A 23,182-nucleotide genomic window follows, 5' to 3' on the forward strand; every position below is an offset into this window, starting at 1 on the left:
TTAATAGTATGAACTAAGAATTTAGATTTCCTTAAGATATCATTGAATAAATGGACTGGAGCTATAATTGATGAGGGCTAAAATCTTGGCAGCGGCATATAACCAAAACCAGTAACAATTATATGAAAAATGTACTTTAAAATGCATTTAGTCAAGTTAACAAATCCCTATTAGGCACTGAAGAAGCAGAAACGAACAGAGCATAGTTCAGTGATCCTCAGCCTTATTGAGAACAATTAGAACGTTAGGATTTTTGACAACATACTAAAGGAGCTGAAGCTCATCCACCATACACGTGGTCATCCTTCATAATTACGTAGATGTTTGAGTAGATCTATGAACTTCCCTGACCGTGACTTCTTTTATTATCCTACAGAAATTCATGTTACAGAAATCAAGACATCTTTCTTGATTTCCACTTGGTGTTGTACTCTATTACCTAATACACCCAGCTGCACCCACTCTGCACTGATTTATATCAGCTAAATCCTCACCCATCAGACTGTACTAAACAGTATGGATCCTCAAAGACAGCAAATATTTTATATTCTTATTAAATGTTGATGGTACAGTTATAAACAGTTTAAATATTTAATAGAAAAAAAGCAAAGGCAATGTTTAACCTTTTTTTCCCTTCATGACTGAGGCTCATTTTCTTGAACTTCATTTACTAATTCTAAAACCCTCAAATGCTTCTCTAGTGCTATAGACTGTTTCCAGTGGCCCTGATTTCCTGCACTTTTAAAAATCTTCTCATTCATTCTCAGGTTAGCTGCTATCTGTCTTTCTTTTCGGATACAGTGAGTGATATACTGGAAAATCCATGGGCTTTGAGGTCAACAGACCTGGTTCCAAATTGAGCTCACCACTAATTAGCTGTATAATGCTGTGCAACTTTATTAAATTCTCTGAGCCTCAGTTTCCTCACCCATAAAATGTGGGTATTAAAACTTCATTTGAGGGCTTCCCTGGTGGCGCAGTGGTTGAGAATCTGCCTGCTAATGCAGGGGACACGGGTTCGAGCCCTGGTCTGGGAAGATCCCACATGCCGCGGAGCGGCTGGGCCCGTGAGCCACAATTGCTGAGCCTGCGCGTCTGGAGCCTGTGCCCCGCGACGGGAGGGGCCGCGATAGAGAAAGGCCCGCGCACCGCGATGAAGAGCGGTCCCCGCACCGCGATGAAGAGTGGCCCCCGCTTGCCGCAACTGGAGAAAGCCCTCGCACGAACCGAAGACCCAACACAGCCAAAAATAAAATAAATAAATAAATAAATAAGAAAATCCTTTAAAAAAAAAAAAAAAAAAAATTTAAAAAAAAAAAAAAAATTAAAAAAAAAAAAAAACTTCATTTGAGAGGTTTTTTTTAAAAAATTATTAGAATTTAAGGTGTAAAATGCAGTGTTATGCATAAGGACGTCCTCAAAAGAAAAGCAACTATTACCATTCTTTTTACTAGTCTTGCTCAAATTACATTAGTCTCCCCTCTAATCTTTCTATTCATATCCTGCTCCCTTCTGCATGTAATCCTATTTCAAACCATTATCAACACTGCTACAGGTGTGGCTTTTCTACAATATGATTCTGCTTCATTTCCTACCCTGCTGAAAGTCATTCAACAGCTCACTAACACTTTATCACAAACGTAAATCCACTTGGAGTTCCCTGCAAGGGACTGCATTAGCTTCCTACTGTTGATGTAACAAATTACCAAGAATTTAGTAGCTTGAAAAACACAGATTTATTATCTCATAGTTATGAAGGTCAGAAGCCTAAAATCAAGGTGTTGGTAGGGCTTCATTCCTTCTGGTGGCTCTTTGGGAAAATCTGATATCTTGCCTTTTTGAGCTTCTCAAGTCCATCTGCATTCCTTGGCTCCTGGCCCCTTTCTCCAGCTTCAAAGCCAGCAGTGTAGCATTTTCATATCTCTCTCTCTGACTCTGACCTCCTTTCTGTCTCCCTCTTCCACTTTAAAGAATTCTTGTGATTTATCAGATTTATCTGATATACAGATTATACAGATTTATCTGTATAATCCAAGAAAATCTCCTTATTTTAAAGTCAGCTTACTAGTAAACTTAATTTCACCTGCAACTTTAATTTCCCCATGCTATGCAATATAACATGTCCACAAGTTCCAGGGGTTAAGATGTGGACACCTTTGAGAGTGGGGGGAGGACATTATTCTGCCTACAAGGGCCATGTTTTTCCTTACCCCTATGCCTTCACACATGCTGTTCCATCATATTATTAATGCTCTTCCCCTGCTTTTTCATCTGAGTCAATCTCCTTTCATTGAGACTCAAATCAAGTATCAACTCATTCCATAGGCTCTCATAACCCTAGCCCTATCTGTATTATATTCCTCATTTCTATGCTTATCTAACACTCTATATATTACTCAATAATAGCTCTACTATTGAAGTTATAACTACTGATTTATTTACATCAAAATTCTGTATGGTCATGGCCTGGGTCATTGTTTCTGAATACCAGTCCTTAGCAGGGTGTGAAAATTAAAACAGGTGCACATAAAGTGTCTGATGAAAGAGTAAAGGCACCTTTGGGAGAATAAAAAGTATATAGTTGTTGCTGTTATTATTTTTTTTATTTATTTATTTTGGCTGTGTTGGGTCTTCATGGCTGCACGTGGTCTTTCTCTAGTTGTGGTGGGCAGGGGCTACTCTGCATTGCAGTGAGTGGGCTTCTCATTGCGGCGGCTTCACTTGTTGCAGAGCACGGGCTCTAGGTGCGTGGGCTTCAGTAGTTGCAGCACGGGGGCTCAGTAGTTGTGGCTCATGGGCTCTAGAGGGCAGGCTCAGTAGTTGTGGTGCACGGGCTTAGTTGTTTTGTGGCCTGAGGGATCTTCCAGACCAGGGCTCGAACCCGTGTCCCCTGCTTTAGCAGGCAGTTCTTAACCATTGCACCACCAGGGAAGTCCTGCTGCTGTTATTTTGTTCTTTGGTTTTATTAGTTTCTTTGTGTGTTTTTGCTTATTTCCTGAGTTTTACTTGAATTACATTTTAGTTCAAGACATCAAATGTGTGACTACAGTGAAAGTGTGAGTCTAAAATAGAAATTAAAGTCCCTATAATTCTCAACACTAGCTTCACCTTGGAAATCACCTGAGGAGCTTCAAAAATAACTGATGACTTCAACCTAGCCCCAGAGGTTCTGACATAATTCTGTAGTAAGACCTGGGCATTGGGATTTTTAAATCTCTCAGGAGGTTCCATCATGCAGCTAAGGCATGAAGATTTGTAGCAACCCTGTGTCAAGCAAGTCTATTGGTACCATTTTTCCAACAGCATTTGCTCATTTCATGTCTGTGTCACATTTTGGTAATTCTCACAAGAGTTCAAATGTTTTCATTATTATTGTATTTGTTATGGTGATCTGTGATCAGCAATCTTTGATGTTACTATTGCAAAAAGATTACGACTCATTGAAAGTTCAGATGAAACTTAGCATTTTTTAGCAATAAAGTAGTATTTAATTAATGTATGTATTTTTTTAGATATAATGTTATTGCACACTTAATAGGCTACAGTATAGTGTAAACATAACTTTTATATGCACTGGAAGACCAAAAAATTCATATGACTCACCTTATTGTGATATTCGCTTTATTGTGGTGATCTGAAACTGAACCTGCAATTTTTCCAAGGTATGCTTGTATTCATTGATATGCTATTTGAAAAGAAGAAACACTCTGTGAATTTGAGTTGTACTCCCTTTTCTGATAAATTCTGTACATTCTCTTGAAGAAAAAAAAGAAGCAAAGTTTTATGTGTTCTTATTAAGTGGCTTTGTGCTGTGAAGTAGAAATCATCTCAGACTCTGAGGAGCTAAATCTCCTGTTGTTGCATGACTGGCTCATTAAACTTTAGTACTTGGGCCCCGGCTTCCTATTCCTGGGCTTAACCCAGAGGAATATTGGGACTCACGAAAAAGAAAGGCAAGTTCCCGCCTGTGGAAACTCTTTGAGGCTGTACAAGGGCAATACCTAATTCATGAGGCCTCCAGAGCCCAGACTTTTGCCAATCATCTATTTTTTTGCCAATCTGTCTGTCACCAAACTAAAAGCATCTATAATGATTTCTGGGAGAAAAAATACTAAATAAAACTCAAAATGGTTGAATGCACTACATCTTGCTGAAAGGAAGTTGTCATATGCAATCAGTGTATCACTCATCAATGAACATTTTATAATGTCTCCTTTCCCTCCCAACCCCAAATGTTAGTGTAGCAGACTACACACATGGGGTAGAAAACTGTTTTTAAAGTTCACACCTGCTTTGTACACTTAAAGGCTTAGAGCAGGTTTAAAAGCATAGTACTTTAGATGTGGTTTATAATATTTGGTAAGATACTATTACTGCCTTCTTTGCTTCTTATACTAAAAAGAAAGTAACTTGAAAATATTTTTAAATATAGAATACAAATCTATTTTTCCAATTATAAATATATATATATAGCAAATTGCATAAAATAGAATATCTACTTTATTATATAAATTATCTATTTCTAGGTAACAAATTTCTGCAAACTTAGAGACTTAAAACAATACGTATCATTTTGTCATATGTTCTGTGGATCACAAGTCCAAGCACAACTTAACTGGGTCCTCAGCTCTGGGCCCCAGAAGGTTGTAATCAAGGTGTCAGCTGGAGCTGTGGTCTCATCTGGAAGCTGGACTGGGGAAGAATCCACTTCCAAGCTCGCTCAGGCTGTTGGCAGAATTCATTTCCTTACAATAGGACCAAGGGCCCAGGATTCTAATTGGTTGTCAACTGGAAGTCACCCTCAGCTCCTAAAAGCTTCCCCCAGCTTCCTGCTACATGGACCACCCCCCCCCCGCCAGTATGGCTGACCACTTCTTTAAATCCAGTGAGAAAGAGAGAGTCTCAAGAGCTAGTCTACCAGCAAGACAGTCTTTTATACTATAACATAATCACAGGAGTGACATCTATTACCTTTGCCATATTCTATCAGTTAGAAGCAAGTCACAGCTTCCACTCACACTCAAGGGGAGTTGATTACACAAGGATGTGATCATTAGGGGGTCATCCAAGTGTGTGTCTGCTACCTCCTTTTGCCACAGCATGACCTATGGTAGTATGCAATGAAGATTAAGCTAACTCATTCTACCTATCCAAGATAATGATTCTAAGTAGAGCTTCTCATACCAAGGTTTCCTGAGACTGGGAACATTTCTAAGACTTTTATGGGAACTAAGGGGGTGTAACTAGAGGGTAGACTTAGAATTCTGTTTGCCCTTTGCTAATAAAGGTAAAAACAGTACCTTAGTTATGAAATATCTGGACATGCTTCAGTAAACTCTTTTTGCATAGTCCCAAGCTAAGTGGGATATTTGGGGTCTTATTTTCTTTAAGAATTCAGTAAAAACATTTGCACAGTATTCAAGATGGCTAATTAACTCAAAGACCACCTGGTAGGATAAAACCTTGACATAAGGTAGAGCTCTGATTTCAGCTATGTTGTCTTAAACAGGCCAGGCATTCTGTGAATACACACTAATTTCAAATGAATCAAGACATTGCATTAGGGTCCCATGGGGGATGAGTGACTTGCACACAGTTACACTGTTAGTAGCTTAGGGTTTTATCTTCACATATTATATGGCAAGAACATTGCCTTTCTGTCATAGCTCTTTCCCTCCTCAATTCCTTACATTGATATATAGATATATACACACATATACCCCATTTGATCTTAAAAATAAACTTTCAGCCCCATTTGAGATATGGCGAAACTGAACTTCATGAAGGTGAAATAATATTCCAAACACTATAAACTGTATCTGATGAAGCCTAAGTACAGATTCAAATTTGTCAGATTTAAGCACTGACTTAAAGTAGTGTTCTCTCCATTACACCAAGCAAACTTCCCATTTCTAGTAAGGCTTCAGTAGTGACTCTAAACAGGGAAGAGGTACAACAAGCTACTTAAAAATTGTCTCTCCAAACATTCATAAAAACTGTTGTAAACATAAAAACAATTACTGCCATTTTCAAGCTTTCTACTGCCAGAGTGAAAGAGAGTATTGGCACGTACTAGTCCTTGGATACTATGGGTATCTTAAACATGCAGTCACTTACCAGATACCAGCACCACTTCACAAAGAAAATGATCTAATGCAATGCCCCAACACAGAGAGCTGGAAAATTTCACTAGCTAATTACAGACAGAAAGAGGAAGTTAGAAGAAAACATACATTTGTCAAGTATTCCATAGCCAGTTTCTTTAGGGACTTTAAGTTATTATTCAGGTTATGAGATGAATGTGTGTGACCCCAAAATTCATGTGTTAAAATCCTAACTTCCAAAGTGATGGCATTGGGAGGCAGGGTCTTTGGGAAGTAATTAGGTTTAGGTTTAGATGAGGTCATGAGGGTAGGACCCTCATGATGGGATTAGTGCCCTTAAAAGAAGAGACTGGAGAGCTCTCTCTCAATCTCTCTTCCCTCTCCCTCTCTTCTCTGTGAGGATGCAGCAAGAAGGCCGTCATCTGACCAGGAAGAGAACCCTCACTAGAACTTGACCATGCTGCCCCCTGATCTTGGACTTCCCAACCTCCAGAACTGTGAGAAATAAATGTTGTTTAAGCCACACAATCTATGCTATTTTTTTTATAGCAGCCTGAATTAACTAAGACAACTCCTTTTTCCATACAATATTCCTGAGAAGCAGGTGGTTTTCTTCCATTTACCAGTGAGGAGACTAAAGGCCAGAAGAGTTTAAAAATTTTTATAAGTAATGAGCTGTAGAGATGGATTGCAACCGAAGTCTATGTGACACCAAGATCTGTGTATATTCTACCATACCAGGTTGTCTTCTTTCTACTTTACTACTAACAGTGTGACTATTGGCAAATCACTTGCCTGCCATGAAACTCTAGTTAGACAATCCCTTAGCTCCCTTCCCTTGAATTGTGAGCTTCCATGATTCTGACTCACAGTAACTAGTTAAAAGCATCATAGTGAGTGATGTCACCAAGATGGTGGAGTAAGAGACCCCAGCCTACATCTCCCCACAAGGATCAATATTTAGACAGATATTTACAAACAAAACATAGTTGGAGAGCTCTGGAGTCTACTTAAGACACTTCAATAACATATTGAAACAAAAAACTTGAGACTAACCACACAAAAAGGGAAGGAAAATAGTTTCATTTTTACCTGCATCATCCCATCCCCAACCTGGCCTTGCTCAGTGACAAGAAGAAACTCCCTAGCTACAAAGAGTTCCCCTCACAGGGAAAGAAAGAGTAGGGTGAACAATCAGCTTCCCCAGCTTTTTGGGGCAACCCAAGAAGATCCTGCTTTGGGATCAAACAAAAATGAAATCACAACATACCAAAACTTATGGGTTGCAGCAAAAGCAGTGATGAGAGGGACATTTATAGGGATAAATGCCTACATTAAGATAAAAGAAAGATCTCAAATAAACAACCTCACTTTATACCTTAAGGAACTAGAAAACTAAGAACAAACTGAGCTGAAAGTTAGCAGAAGGAAGGAGATAACAAATATCAGAGCAGAAATAAATGAAACAAAGAATAGAAAAATAATAGAAAAGATCAATGAAACTAAGAGTTGGGTTTTTGAAAAGATAAACAAAACTGACAAAACTTTAGTTGCACTTACCAAGAAAAAGAGAGCAACAACTCAAATAAATAAAATTACAAATGAAAAAGGAAACATTACAACTGAAACAACAGAAATAGAAAGGATCATAAGAGACTACTATGAACAATTACATACCAACAAATTGGACAACCTGGAAGAAATAGATAAATTCCTAGAAACATAACCTACCAAGTCTTAATCATGAAAAAATAGAAAATCTGATCAGACCAATAACAAGTAAGGAGATTGAATCAGTAACCAAAACTTCTCAACAAACAAAAGCCCAGGACCAAAAGGCTTCATGGATAAATTCTACGAAACATTTAAAGAATTAATGCCAATTCTTCTCAAACTCTTCCCAAAAAAATTGAAGAGAAAGTAGCACTTCCAAAGTCATTTTATGAGGCCAGCATTACCCTGATACCAAAGGCAGATAAGGATGCTACAAGAAAAGAAAACTATAGGCCAACATCCCTGATCAATACAGATGCAAAAATTCTCAACAAAATACTAGGAAACCAAATTCAAGAGCTCATTAAAAGGATAATACAGCACAATCAACTGGGATTTATCCCTGGGAGGCAAAGATGTTTCAGTATACGCAAATCAGTAAATGTGATACACCATATTACTAGAATGAGAGACAAAAATCATATGACCATCTGAATAGATGCAGAAAAAGCATTTGACAAAATTCAACATCCTTTCATGATAAATATTCTCAACAAATTGGGTATAGAAGGAATGTACCTCAACATAATAAAGGCCATATACAAAAAACCCATAGCTAACATCATACTCAATGGTGAAAAGTTGAACGCTTTCCCTCTAAGATCAGGAACAAAACAAGGCTCCCCATGCTAACCACTTCTATTCAATATAATACTGAAAGTCCTAGCCAGAACAATCAAGCAAGAAAAAGAAATAAAAGGCATCCAAATCAAAAAGAAAGGATTAAAATTATCTGTTTGTTGATTACATAATCTTGTATAAAGAAAATTCTGAAGACTCCACAAAATAAACAAAACAAAACAAAACAAAAACCTGTCAATACTTAATAAACATTGTAAAGTTTCAGGATACAAAATGAACATACAAAAATCAATGGATTCTATACACTGACAATGAACTATCTGAAAAGAAATAAAGGAAATAATCCCATTTTACAACAGCATCAAAAATAATAAAATGCTTAGGAATAAATTTAAACATGGAAATGTAATATCTATACACAGGAAACCATAAGACGTTGAAGAAAGAAACTGAAGAAGACAAAAACACATTGAAAGATAGCTCATATTCATGGATTGGAGGAGTTAATATTATTTAAATGTCCATACTACCCAAAGTAATCTATAGATTACATACAACTTCTATCAAAATTCCAAAGCCATATTTCACAGAAATAGAAAAAAAAATGCTAAAATTCACATGGAACAAAAAAGACCCCAAATGGCTAAAGCAATCTTGAGAAAGAACAAAGCTGGAAGCATCACACTTTCTGATTTCAAACTGAAGTACAAAGCAATATTAATCAAAACAGTATCGTACTGGCCTCAAAATAGACATATAGACCAATGGAACAGAATTGAGAGCCCAGAAATAAATACATGCATATATGTTCAACCAATATTTGACAAGGTATCCAAGAATAATACTCAATAAGGAAAGAATAGTTTCTTCAATAAATGGTGCTGAGAAAACTGGATATCCACATTCAAAACAATGAAATTGGACCCTTCTCTTACACCATTCACAAAAATTAACTTGAAATGGATTAAGGCTGTAAAACTCCTAGAAGAAAACATAAAATTAAAAGCTCCTTGACATCGTTCTTAGTAATGATTTTTTTGGATATGACACCAAAAACACAAGCAATAAAAGCGAAAATTAACAAGTGGGACTACATCAAACTCAGAAGCTCCTGTGCATCAAAAAGCAATCAACAAAATGAAAAGGCAACCTGAAAAATGGCAGAAAATATTTGCAAGCCATATATACATCTGATAAAAGGCTAAGATCCAAAATATAAGGAATTCATATAACTCAGTAGCAAAAAAAACAAAAACAAAAAAAACCTACTGTAAAAAATGGGCAGAGGACTTGAACAGACATTTTTCCAAAGAAGACATACAAATGGCCAATAAGTACATGAAAAGGTACATGATTAACCACCAGGGAAATGCAAATCAAAACCACAGTGAGATACACCTCACACCTGTTAGATTGGCTATTATCAAAAAGACAAGTGGTAACAAATGCTGGCCAGGATGAGGAGAAAATGAAATTCTGGTGCAGTGTTGGTAGGAGTGTAAATTGGTACAGCCACTGTGGAAAACATTATGGAGTTTCCTCAAAAAATTAAAAATAGAACTACCATGTGATCCAGCAATCCCACTTTGGGTATATATCTAAAGAAGATGAAATCGGGATTTCTAAGAGATATCTGCACTCTCATTTTCACTGCAGCATTATTTACAATAGCTAGGACATGGATACAACCTGTGTCCTTTGATAGATGAATGGATATGGACGATGTGATACACACATACACACACACACACACACACACACACACAGGAATATTATTCAGCAATAAAAAGAAGGAAATCCTGCCATTTGCAACAACATGGATGGACCTTGAGAGCATTATGCTACGTGAGATAAGTCAGACAGAGAAAGACAAATATTGTATGATCTCAGTTATAAACAGAACGTAAAAACATTAAACGCATGGAAACAAAGAGTAGAATGATGGTTGCCAGGTGTTTAGGGATGAGGGAAATGGGAAATGTTGGTCAAAGGGTACAAACTTTCAGTTATAAGATGAATAAGCTCTGGGGATCTAATACACAGCATGGTGACTATAGTTAACAAAACTGTATTGTGTACTTGAAAGTTGCTGTGAGAGTACAGCTTTAATGTTCTCACCATAACAACAAATTTGTAATTATATGAGGTAAAGGATGCATTAACTAAGTTTATTGTGATAAACATTCACAAAATATACATGTCTCAAATCATCACATTGTACACCTTAAACTTACACAATGTTATATGTCAATTTTATCTCAATGAAGCCTAAAATACAATAAAAGTGTCATAGTAATTGAAGCAAGAAAAAAGAACCTCTTTTTCTCTTTCTTTTTAAACTAGAAAAAAAACTACGTAACTTTTAAAATATATAAAAAGAAAGGTAAATTAGTTTCCTAGGGCTTCTATAACAAATTAACACAAATTGGGTCACTCAAAAAAACAGAAATTTATTCTCTTATCTCTTGAAGCTAGCGGTCCAAAACCAAGGTGTTGGCCAGGTTCACTCCTTCTAGAGGCTGTAAAGGAAGATATGTCTGTGCCTCTGCATAGCTTCTAGTGGTTGCTGGCAATCCTTGGCATTCTTTGACTTATAGATGCATCACTCCAATCTCTGCCTCTGTCTTTATGTTGTTCTTCCTGTGTGTCTGTGTCCGAATTTCCCTCTGCTTGTAAGGACATCAGTCATTGGACTAGGGCCCATCCTAATCCAGTATGAGCTCATTTTAACTTGCTGACATCCACAAAGATGATTTAGAAATAAGGTCATATTCACAAGTACTGGGATTAGGACTTGAACATACCTTTTGGGGCAACAGAATTCAACCCATAACAGGGAGAAACTACTTACCATGTACTCCTGGGCCCTAAAGCCAGAGTTAAGTGAGTCAGAGTCGGGTGAAAGGTTAAGGTAGGACACCATTAGGGATGTAGGGTGGTGCAGAGATCCTGGGAGAGAATGATGAGTCAGCACAGGGAATCATGAGTAGTTGCAGAGCATGCTTTCCAAGGCAAGAGTTTTTAATTTTAGGTAAAACTGGGTTGGTTCCCTATCTCCTAAGAAGAGGATAAGGAACTAGAGGTAACAGAAAAAGGAGAGAGAGGTAGAGGAAGGCAGTTATATTAAGGTAAGAAAAATTAAAGTTAGACTGATGATTTAAAGGAAATAGAGGCCAAAACTTCATAAGCATTAAATATAAATATTCAAAGCAAATATAAGTCAATAATGCTGTGCCAAACAGTTCACATAGAAAATCAAAACTGTATCGCTTAGTAAAAATGTGAATGTAGTTTTAATGAGTCACTGAATAAATACATTCTCATGAATTACTCCCACTTTTGAGCATACTATTTGCGGGAAAATCAGTCTCAAGATAATTGTACACAAACAGAAGGGGCCAAGGAAAAACCCCAGGCACTAACTCTCTAAAATTGTGGAAACTATAAATGAGTAAAACTTTGTTCTTGGGATTACTTATACTTGAAATGACTGCTTTATTCAGTCTTTGGTCTCCCTTCATTTCCCTCTGATGTCTCCACAAATCAGTGACAGCTATAGCATTTCTGCTGAGGCAGCACTTTTCCCCCAAGTGATCTCATAATATCTGCGAGAATATTTGGAACTTCATACACTCCTTGATATGCAAAAAAAGACCTTATTTTCAAGTGCCTCAAGCCAAGACAATGATTGCATAAATCATGTGACACAGAATAGAGATGACAAATAAAATACTCTATAGGATTAAAGTTTAAAAATTAGTGCCGGAAAATATTACCATTGATCTTTGGAATCTTGAGAACAAAGATTTAACTGTATATTTGCTTGAATCCTTGACACTGTATTTTCTACACTAAGTAAAGCAGTATGAAAGAAAACCATCATCAATAGCAGAATAAAATGAAAGGGAAAGAGGGAAATGGACATTTGCTCCCTTCATGATGAAAATAAAAAGTAGAGATTTGTTAAATGAATTCGGAATGTGCAATTTTCTGTTCCATTAAATTCTTTATTATCTTCTCTTCCTCTTTCCTTCTGACCAAAAGTCTTTACACCGTCTTTACAACTGGTTCTGCGAGACAATGGATCTGAGGAGTACAAAGTAGACTGAGGCATAGTGCCCCACTGGATGGAAGAGCTCATGAAAAAAATGTGTTCCTACCTCCCTACAGTCAATAGATATATGAGTTGCTATATTCAAGAATCATGACCTCCAAGTTTATCAGTGGAGGTTGGTAAAGTTTTTTACCACTTTTTATTCTACAGAAACATGACAGGAAGGCAGCGTGTCCCTGAGAAAATGAAGTCCTTTCATAGAAGGGAGACGTTCGTGTCAGTATATGAGAGGAGGTTCCCATTATGAAATGACTTCCCTGCTCCACAGAATCCTAGCAAATGATGGGAAATCACCGTTGGGATGAGACTTGTGCTTCACGGAGCAGAGGGCTTCAGTGAAAATAACCTGGAAAAATGTATCAGAGAAGGCTCAAAGATTTACATCCAATCTTTTCAAAAGATTCCTTTTTCTAGACTGATCTCAACATTCGTTGTTTACCTTGAAAGAGTAGCACCTTCAACCCACTGCTCGTCCGAGCCTAAGCATTTACAGTCCATTTTCTGTCTCCTTCTGTGCACTGAAGTAGCCACTGACCTTTGGAACACCAAACTCGGTAGTTTTGTCTTTGTCTTCCTCCTACTCAGCCACTCTGCTATATTTTATCCTGTTGGTTTCGTCCTTCTTAAAACTCTCTCTTTCATACACTTCACTGAATTACATCATCCTCGTGGTCCCCTGTGTGTCTGATTACTCCCCTCTATCCTTCAATTTCTTCTCCTTTCCCAAAGTGAAGAAATCTACCCTTAAAGTCTTCTTTTTACTTTTGTCTCACCTCTACTTATTATTCCTGAGCAATGTCACCTACTCCCATGGCTTCAATTATTAATATTACGTGTTTGGCCTTCTACAGTGTCTCCCTAGGCTCAAGTTCTCCAAGAAGCTCTAACCTGAATTTACAACTGGCTGCTACACATCTTTTACAAATGTTCCAGAAGCACCTCAAAACACACAAGTATAAAACTGAGTTTTCCTTTCTACCACATTCTGCAACTCCTTTGGATTTCTGTTAAAGTTACCAGTATCTCTCTCTTCTTTCTTTTCTTCTCCCCAATATCCAACCAATTGGGCCTGCAAATTGCCCCAACATAGTCCTTTATTATCATCCCCACCGACATTTTCCTAGTTTAATCACTAATTGTCACTTACCTGGGTAGTTGCTCAATCCCCTAATGACCTCCCAGCCTCCCTGCCCCCAAGTGTCCCTGTTCTGATTTAGCCCTTACATCACTGACAGCCCCTAGCTGCTCACAAACTTTCAATGCCCCTTCCCTACCTCCAAGAGAAATAAAAGTGCCTCACCCAACCTCAACCCCCTCAATGTTATCCCAGTCTACCTTTCTAGGTTTCTTTCTTACAAGTGCCCCACAGGATCCTACACTCCAGACCCTTACCCCAACTCCTGACCACTTCACCTCTTACCCATTATTCCTTTGCCCCAAATCTCTATGTCTTCTCTATCAGAGCCTATGCTTTCCCCCAAGGTTAATATCAAAGGTAATTTTCTTCATGAAGGCTGTCTTCACCCCGCTCGCACTTGGATTTGAATATTTCTCTTAGAATCTCCATTGTAGTTTGAACTCTCTCCTTGCTTGTGGTAGAGTCTATTAGCTATTTGCACATGTTCTTTTTTTTTTTTCTTTCAGTCGATTAGATTCAAACCATCAGGAGGATAGAGGCCCTGTCTTATTCGTCTTTGAATCTCCAGAACTGAGGCCAGTGAAACTTTTTCTATTTAAAAAAAATCAAATCTGCTTTTCTCTCACAGAAATGAAAGTTTAAGTAAACGAAGGATAGAGGCTTTTGTGGATGTTTTCAAATGGCATTTGGATTCAAAATCGGTTTCTTTTCTAAATATAGAAATATAATCATTCCTCTGTCTTGTAAGACAATTATTATCACACTGATCACAAAACTGAAACTAGTTACCACTTTGAAAAACCTTGAAATGGGCTAAAATAAGGTAGAAGGCAATGGGGTAGCTTTTTCGAAGACATATCATACATAAATTGCTGTACTATTAAAAAATCATGGTGACACTTTTTCCTCCTCAATTAAAAAAAAGTTTCTTTGTCTACTAGAGAGAATATACAATATGCACTCTACTTGTAAGATTTTCAGATCCCCAAAAATACTACTCATTAGAGCAAAGCATTTTTCCCATTATGTCAGGAGTTCAGGCTCACATCAATAGACAAATTTGTGTTGTTTTACCTGGATACTTGAATAGCTCCAAGCAAAAGCAACCATCATACTGGTACATTACTCTTCCCCACTAAAATTTAGCTGTGAATAAGATGCTTCAGAACTTCCATCAAGACATTCCATGATACAGTCTTAAAATGAACAAATTTTTGCAATAACATGAATAATTTTTGTAGACAAGAGGGGCCAGCAAGCCTGGGGAGATGAGTGAACCTGTTCCTCTGGACCTAATTGCTTGGCTGCAATCTCATTTTCCATCACACTTTATTTAACTTTTCTTTACTTATATCACATAAATTAACTCAGCAGCCATGCAGAATAATTTTGCTTCATTTAGACCTAAATTAATGAGCGTGATCACAAAGCCATGTGTACAATTTCAATGAAGATACAGTATAATTATTCTATTGTACGGGTTAGCATTTCAGCCGTGTATTAATGTATTTTGAATGCATAATATATGATGCTTTTGTGGTGTTCTGCCATAACACTCTACTGAAAAATGTCCTCCAGTTAAGAAATGCTAAAATAAATTATTAAACACAAAGGAAGGAAAAAGAAAGGGGGAAAAATCGGGAAAAAAAAGAAATGACAAAGGGAGAAGTACGCTCCCAGGAATTCATTTCCTCATATAAATTTTATTTCCAGATCGCTTCATTAAGTAATGCATTAAGTTGTGCAACAATAGATCATATTTTTTTCTCAGCATTTAAGTGAGGGGCTTTGCAGATAGGGAACTCTGGGCATTTGAGCATATGTAAGAAATGGAGAACAGAAATCACAAAAGAACACAGGCACTTATGTCTGCAGTCAGTCATGAGTTATGCCAGTATCAGCTTGAGACCATGAATTATTTTTGCCCAGGCCATACAGTTCATGGAGCCCTACTCAGGGAACGTTACACCCTTAGGGCAGGCAATTATATGTTTTTAGGATTAATCCCAAACAAGACAATGTTTCAGAAGTAGACACATTCTCTTTTGAAGAGCTTTTAGTTATAAAAAGTCATTTTTTCTTCCCGCCTCTTAGCGCCTTCTAACCCCCCTCCTTTTCCCCTCCTCTATAAAAGGTATAAAATACTGCTTCCACCTGCTAACACTCACAGACCAATAACTTTAATTTTTGGCACTTATTTACAGGCTGAATAGACCCGTCCACACCTGCTTTCCCCTTAATTAGCTGGCTATCTAAAGGCTGCAGATTGGAGGCTGCCAGCTTCCTCAACTACAGGAAGATCATTTAGTGGCTGATGTAAGAGAACTGCGGGGTGGGGAAAGGAGGAAAAAGGATCTTTCTTTTTTTTTTTAATATCTTTATTGGAGTATAATTGCTTTACAACAGTGTGTTAGTTTCTCCTTTATAACAAAGTGAATCAGTTATACATATACATATGTCCCCATATCTCTTCCCTCTTGCATATCCCTGCCACCCGCCCTCCCTATCCCACCCCTCTAGGTGGTCACAAAGCACTGAGCTGATCTCCCTGTGCTATGCGGCTGCTTCCCACTACCTATCTATTTTACGTTTGGTAGTGTATATATGTCCATGACACTCTCTCACTTTGTCCCAGCTTACCCTTCCCCCTCCCCGTATCCTCAAGTCCATTTGCTAGTAGGTCTGTGTCTTTATTCCCGTCTTGCCCCTAGGTTCTTCATGACCATTTTTCTTTTTTTTTTTTAGATTCCATATATATGTGTTAGCACACTATATTTGTTTTTCACTTTCTGACTTACTTCACTCTGTATGACAGACTCTAAGTCCATCCACCTCACTACAAATAACTAAATTTCGTTTCTTTTTATGGCTAATAGTCCATTCCATATATGTGCCACATCTTCTTTATCCATTCATCTGTTGATGGACACTTAGCTTGCTTCCATGTCCTGGCTATTGTAAATAGAGCTGCAATGAACATTTTGGTACATGACTCTTTTTGAATTATGGTTTTCTCAGGGTATATGCCCAGTAGTGGGATTGGGAGTCGTATGGTAGGTCTATTTTTAGATTTTTAAGGAACCTCCATACTGTTCTCCATAGTGGCTGTATCAATTTACATTCCCACCAACAGTGCAAGAGGGTTCCCTTTTCTCCACACCCTCTCCAGCATTTATTGTTTATAGATGTTTTGATGATGGCCATTCTGACCGGTGTGAGATGATGTCTCATTGTAGTTTTCATTTGCATTTCTCTAATGATTAATGATGTTGAGCATTCTTTCATGTGTTTGTTGGCAATCTGTATATCTTCTTTGGAGAAATGTCTGTTTAGGTCTTCTGCCCATTTTTGGATTGGGTTGTTTGTTTTTTTGATATTGAGCTTCATGAGCTGCTTGTAAATTTTGGAGATTAATCCTTTGTCAGTTGCTTCATTTGCAAATATTTTCTCCCATTCTGAGGGTTGTCTTTTCGTCTTGTTTATGGTTTCCTTTGCTGTGCAAAAGCTTTTAAGTTTCATTAGATCCCATTTGTTGATTTTTGTTTTTATTTCCATTTCTCCAGGAGGTGGGTCAAATAGGATCTTGCTGTGATTTATGTGTTAGAATGTTCTGCCTATGTTTTCCTCTAAGAGTTTGATAGTGTGTGGCCTTACATTTAGGTCTTTAATCCATTTTGAGTTTATTTTTCTGTATGGTGTTAGGAAGTGTTCTAATTTCATTCTTTTACATGTAGCTGTCCAGTTTTACCAGCAACGCTTATTGAAGAGGCTGTCTTTTCTCCACTGTATATTCTTGCCTCCTTTATCAAAGATAAAGTGACCATATGTGCGTGGCTTTATCTCTGGGCTTTCTATCCTGTTCCATTGCTCTATATTTCCGCTTTTGTGCCACTACCATACTGTCTTGATTACTGTAGCTTTGTAGTATAGTCTGAAGTCAGGAAGCCTGATTCCTCCAGCTCCGTTTTTGTTTCTCAAGATTGCTTTGGCTAATCGGGGTCTTTTGTGCTTCCACACAAATTGTGAAATTTTTTGCTCTAGTTCTGTGAAAAATGCCAGTGGTAGTTTGATAGGGATTGCATTGAATCTGTAGATTGCTTTGGGTAGTATACTCATATTTACAATGTTGATTCTTCCAGTCCAAGAACATGGTATATCTCTCCATCTCTTTGTATCATCTTTAATTTTTTTCACCAGTGTCTTATAATTTTCTGCAAACAGGTCTTTGGCTCCTTAGGTAGGTTTATTCCTAGATATTTTATTCTTTTTGTTGCAATGGTAAATGGGAGTGTTTTCATAATTTCACTTGCAGATTTGTCATCATTAGTGTATAGGAACGCAAGAGATTTCTGTGCATTAGTTTTGTATCTTGCTACTTTACCAAATTCATTGATTAGCTCTAGTACTTTTCTGGTAGCATCTTCAGGATTCTCTATGTATAGTACCGTGTCATCTACAAACAGTGACAGCTTTACTTCTTCTTTTCCAATTTGGATTCCTTTTATTTCTTTTTCTTCTATGATTGCTGTGGCTAACACTTCCAAAACTATGTTGAATAACAGTGGTGAGAGTGGGCAACCTTGTCTTCTTCCTGATCTTAGTGGAAATGGTTTCAGTTTTTCACCATTGAGGACGATGTTAGCTGTGGGTTTGTCATATATGGTCTTTATTATGTTGGGGAACGTTCCCTCTATGCCTACTTTCTGGAGGGTTTTTATCATAAATGGGTGTTGAATTTTGTCAAAAGCTTTTTCTGCATCTATTGAGATGATCATATGGTTTTTCTCCTTCAATTTGTTAATATGGTTTATCACATTGATTGATTTGCCTATATTGAAGAATCCTTGCACTCCTAGAATAAACCCCACTTGATCTTGGTGTGATCCATTTAATCTGCTGTTGGATTCTGTTTGCTCGTATTTTGTTGAGGATTTTTGCATCTATGTTCATCAGTGATATTGGCCTGTAGTTTTCTTTCTTTGTGACATCTTTCTCTGGTGTTGGTGTCAGGGTGATGGTGGCCTTGTAGAACGAGTTTGGGAGTGTTCCTCCCTCTGCTATATTTGGGAAGAGTTTGAGAAGGATAGGTGTTAGCTCTTCTCTAAATATTTGATAGAATTCGCCTGTTAAGCCATCTGGTCATGGGCTTTTGTTTGTTGGAGGATTTTAAATCACAGTCTCAATTTCAGTGCTTGTGATTGGTCTGTTCATATTTTGTCTTTCTTCCTGGTTCAGTCTCGGAAAGTTGTGCATTTCTAAGAATTTGTCCATTTCTTCCAGGCTGTCCATTTTATTGCCATATAGTTGCTTGTAGTAATCTCTCATGATCCTTTGTATTTCTGCAGTGTCAGTTATTACTTCTCCTTTTTCATTTCTAATTCTATTGATTTGAGTTTTCTCCTTTTTTTTCTTGATGAGTCTGGCTAGTGGTTTATCAATTTTGTTTATCTTCTCAAAGAACAAGCTTTTAGTTTTAATGATCTTTACTATTGTTTCCTTCATTTCTTTTTCATTTATTTCTGATCTGATCTTTATGATTTCTTTCCTCCTGCTACCTTTGGGGTTTTTTTGTTCTTCTTTCTCTAATTGCTTTAGGTGTAAGGTTAGGTTCTTTATTTGAGAAGTTTCTTGTTTCTTAACGTAGGATTGTATTGCTATAAACTTCCCTCTTTGAACTGCTTTTGCTGCATCCGATAGGTTTTGCGTTGTGTTTTCATTGTCATTTGTTTCTAGGTATTTTTTGATTTCCTCTTTGATTTCTTCAGTGATCTCTTGGTTATTAAGTAGTGCATTGCTTAGCCTCCATGTGTTTGTATTTTTTACAGATTTTTTCCTGTAATTGATATCTAGTCTCATAGCGTTGTGGTCAGAAAAGATACTTGATACGATTCAATTTTCTTAAATGTACCAAGGCTTGATTTGTGACCCAAGATATGATCTATCCTGGAGAATGTTCCATGAGCACTTGAGAAGAATGTGTATTCTGTTGTTTTTGGATGGAATGTCCTATAAATATCAATTAAGTCCATCTTGTTAAATGTATCATTTAAAGCTTGTGTCTCCTTATTTATTTTAATTTTGGATGATCTGTACATTGGTGAAATGGGGTGTTAAAGTCCCCTACTATGATTGTGTTACTGTCGATTTCCCCTTTTATGGCTGTTAGTATTTGCCTTATGTATTGAGGTGCTCCTATGTTGGGTGCATAACTATTTACAATTGTTATATCTTCTTCTTGGATTGATGCCTTGATCATTATGTAGTGTCCTTCTTTGTCGCTTGTAATAGTCTTTGTTTTAAAGTCTATTTTGTGTGATATGAGAATTTCTACTCCAGCTTTCTTTCTTTTGATTTCCATTTGCATGGAATATCTTTTTCCATCCCCTCACTTTCAGTCTGTATGTGTCCCTAGGTCTGAAGTGGGTCTCTTGTAGACAGCATATATACGGGTCTTGTTTGTGTATCCATTCAGCCAGTCTATGTCTTTTGGTGGGAACATTTAATCCATTTACATTTAAGGTAATTATCGATATGTATGTCCCTATTACCATTTTCTTAAATGTTTTGGATTTGTTATTGGACATCTTTTCCTTCTCTTCTGTTTCCTGCCTAGAGAAGTTCCTTTAGCATTTGTTGTAAAGCTGGTTTGGTGATGCTAAATTCTCTTAGCTTTTGCTTGTCTGTAAGGTTTTTAATTTCTCCGTCAAATCTGAATGAGATCCTTGCTGGGTAGAGTAATCTTGGTTGTAGGTTTTTCTCCTTCATCACTTTAAATATGTCCTGCCACTCCCTTCTGGCTTGCAGAGTTTCTGCTGAAAGATCAGCTGTTAACTTTATGGGGATTCCCTTGTGTGGTATTTGTTATTTTTCCCTTGCTGCTTTTAATATTTGTTCTGTGTATTTAATTTTTGATAGTTTGATTAATATGTGTCTTGGCATGTTTCTCCTTGGATTTATCCTGTATGGGACTCTCTGTGCTTCCAGGACTTGATTAACTATTTCCTTTCCCATATTAGGGAAATTTTCAACTATAATCTCTTCAAATATTTTCTCAGTCCCTTTCTTTTTCTCTTCTTCTTCTGGGACCCCTATAATTCGAATGTTGGTGCATTTAATATTGTCCCACAGGTCTCTGAGACTGTCCTCAATTCTTTTCATTCTTTTTCCTTTATTCTGCTCTGCAGTAGTAATTTCCATTATTTTATCTTCCAGGTCACTTATCCGTTCTTCTGCCTCAGTTATTCTGCTATTGATCCCTTCTAGAGAATTTTAAATTTCATTTATTGTGTTGTTCATCACTGTTTGTTTGCTCTTTAGTTCTTCTAGGTCCTTGTCAAACGTTTCTTGTATTTTCTCCATTCTATTTCCAAGATTTTGGATCATCTTTACTATCATTATTCTGAATTCTTTTTCAGGTAAACTGCCTATTTCCTCTTCATTTGTTAGGTCTGGTGGGTTTTTGCCTTGCTCCTTCATCTGCTGTGTGTTTCTCTGTCTTCTCATTTTGCTTAACTTACTATGTTTGAGGTCTCCTTTTGCAGACTGCAGGTTCGTAGTTCCCGTTGTTTTTGGTGTCTGTCCCCAGTGGCTAAGGTTGGTTCAGTTGGTTGTGTAGGCTTCCTGGTGGAGGGCCCTAGTGCCTGTGTTCTGGTGGATGAGGCTGGATCTTGTCTTTCTGGTAGGCAGGTCCACGTCTAGTGGTGTGTTTTGGGGTGTCTGTGGCCTTTTTATGATTTTAGGCAGCCTCTCTGCTAATGGATGGTGCTGTGTTCCTGTCTTGCTAGTTGTTTGGCATAGTGTGTCCAGCACTGTAGCTTGCTGGTCGTTGAGTGGAGCTGGGTCTTGGCGTTGAGATGGAGATCTCTGGGAGATTTTCGTCGTTTGATATTACGTGGAGCTGGCAGGTGTCTTGTGGACCAGTGTCCTGAACTTGGCTCTCCCACCTCAGACGCACAGCCTTGACGCCTGGCTGGAGCACCAAGAGCCTGTCATCCACACGGCTTTCTCACTCCGGTGGCCAGTCGCCCTTCAGACCACGTCCACACCGCTCCCCCGCGCCCCTGCCCCCAGCCTGTGACATCTGGGGGAAACTTTTCCCTCGCCCCTCAATGCAAACTTGGCCACTCCCCCAGCGGCTGCAAACCGTCCTAAGGATGTTTCTTTTAGAGGAACCAGAGAGGGAAACACTAGTGCAAAAGGAGGACTCATTCGTGAAGAATAAGGGAGCAAAAAATATATATATATTATTACACATATTATTATATATACAGAATATATATTATGATATATATTTTTTAAGCAACTCGAAGCCAGAAAAATAAACTGCAGCCCTTACTTAGCAGTGACACAGTCACTTCTACTTAAGAACATCTGAAGTCTTCCATGGTATCGAACTTTCTTCCAAATTTATTACCTAAGACAGCACCTTATATATCCTGGAAGAGGTCAAGAAACTGACCCCTAATAGAGGAAAAAGAACTGAGTTGGGGTGAGAAATCCTCAGGGCTCTAGACTTCACTCTGCCACTGACCCATCACTAGAATCTGGATAAGACGCATAACTAGGTTGCCTCAGGGTCCTCATCTGTAACGTGTGGGAATCAATATGATGGTCTCCATTCTTCCTTGACTTGAATATCCTGCTATTATTTCAGTCCCTCTCTTCAACAGGAACTACCACTGAAGCTACCCAGAGAGGCAGGGGGAAAACATAAAATAATAGTGTATTGTAAAACTTCGTCACTTTTCACATGACTGGAATGTTTGAAAACTTTCAAACCAAAACAGGTGAATTTTAGAGCTTAGCGGAAAATTTAATGATGAACTACTTCAACTTTCTCACAGTACAGATAAGAAAACAAAGGCCTACAGTGATTTCTCCCGGCATCACAGAGCACAGTCAAGACTAGAAATCAAGTTCATCTGCCTACCTGCACAAATAACTGGTGATTTGGTAGTGAAAAAAAATCTGACCGTACACATGTGTCCTTAAGTTTGCACCAAAATAAAACTGCAGTCATTAGAAAAGAAGAACATGCTGCATGCTAAAATTTAGGTGCAAGTTTATCTTTCCATCACATAGTTTACAATCTTTTATATATGCAGTGGGTGCTCAATATAAATTTGGTGTAAATAAAAATGTACTCTCCAAAGGCCCTTCAAGATTCGTACTAGACCAGCGTACCTGTATGCTCCAGATATTCTAGCAAGCATGCGAGTATTTCTCTGCTTAAATCACATCAATAGGTTCCATTTCCCTCAAGTTAATTTTCAAACTCCTCACCGTGACCTAGAAGGCCTTGTTGAGCTGACCGCTGCCTCACTTCTGCAGCTTTATCTCTACCTGTTGCTCACCCCCAGAAAACTGTATCTTTCAATCATATTGACCTATTTGCAGTTTCACAGGCACAGCCCATTCTCTCTCATTTATCCACTTCCCCTCACATTTTCACCTGCACTCATTTCCTATTCA

The 23,182-nt window shown here is 37.8% G+C and overlaps 1 long non-coding RNA gene across 1 annotated transcript in view; it reads right to left on the reverse strand.

Annotated features, from left to right (window-relative positions):
• Positions 1-3,603: 3,603 nt before the first annotated feature.
• The window catches only part of LOC103009887 (uncharacterized), a 165,162-nt gene continuing 145,583 nt past the window's right edge, over positions 3,604-23,182 (reverse strand). The window contains exon 4 of the long non-coding RNA XR_452461.2: positions 3,604-3,685. This is a non-coding gene — a long non-coding RNA (uncharacterized LOC103009887). The remainder of the gene's footprint in view (positions 3,686-23,182) is intronic.

The sequence above is a fragment of the Balaenoptera acutorostrata genome, chromosome 10, assembly GCF_949987535.1.
Source record: "Balaenoptera acutorostrata chromosome 10, mBalAcu1.1, whole genome shotgun sequence".
Lineage (NCBI taxonomy): Eukaryota > Metazoa > Chordata > Mammalia > Artiodactyla > Balaenopteridae > Balaenoptera > Balaenoptera acutorostrata.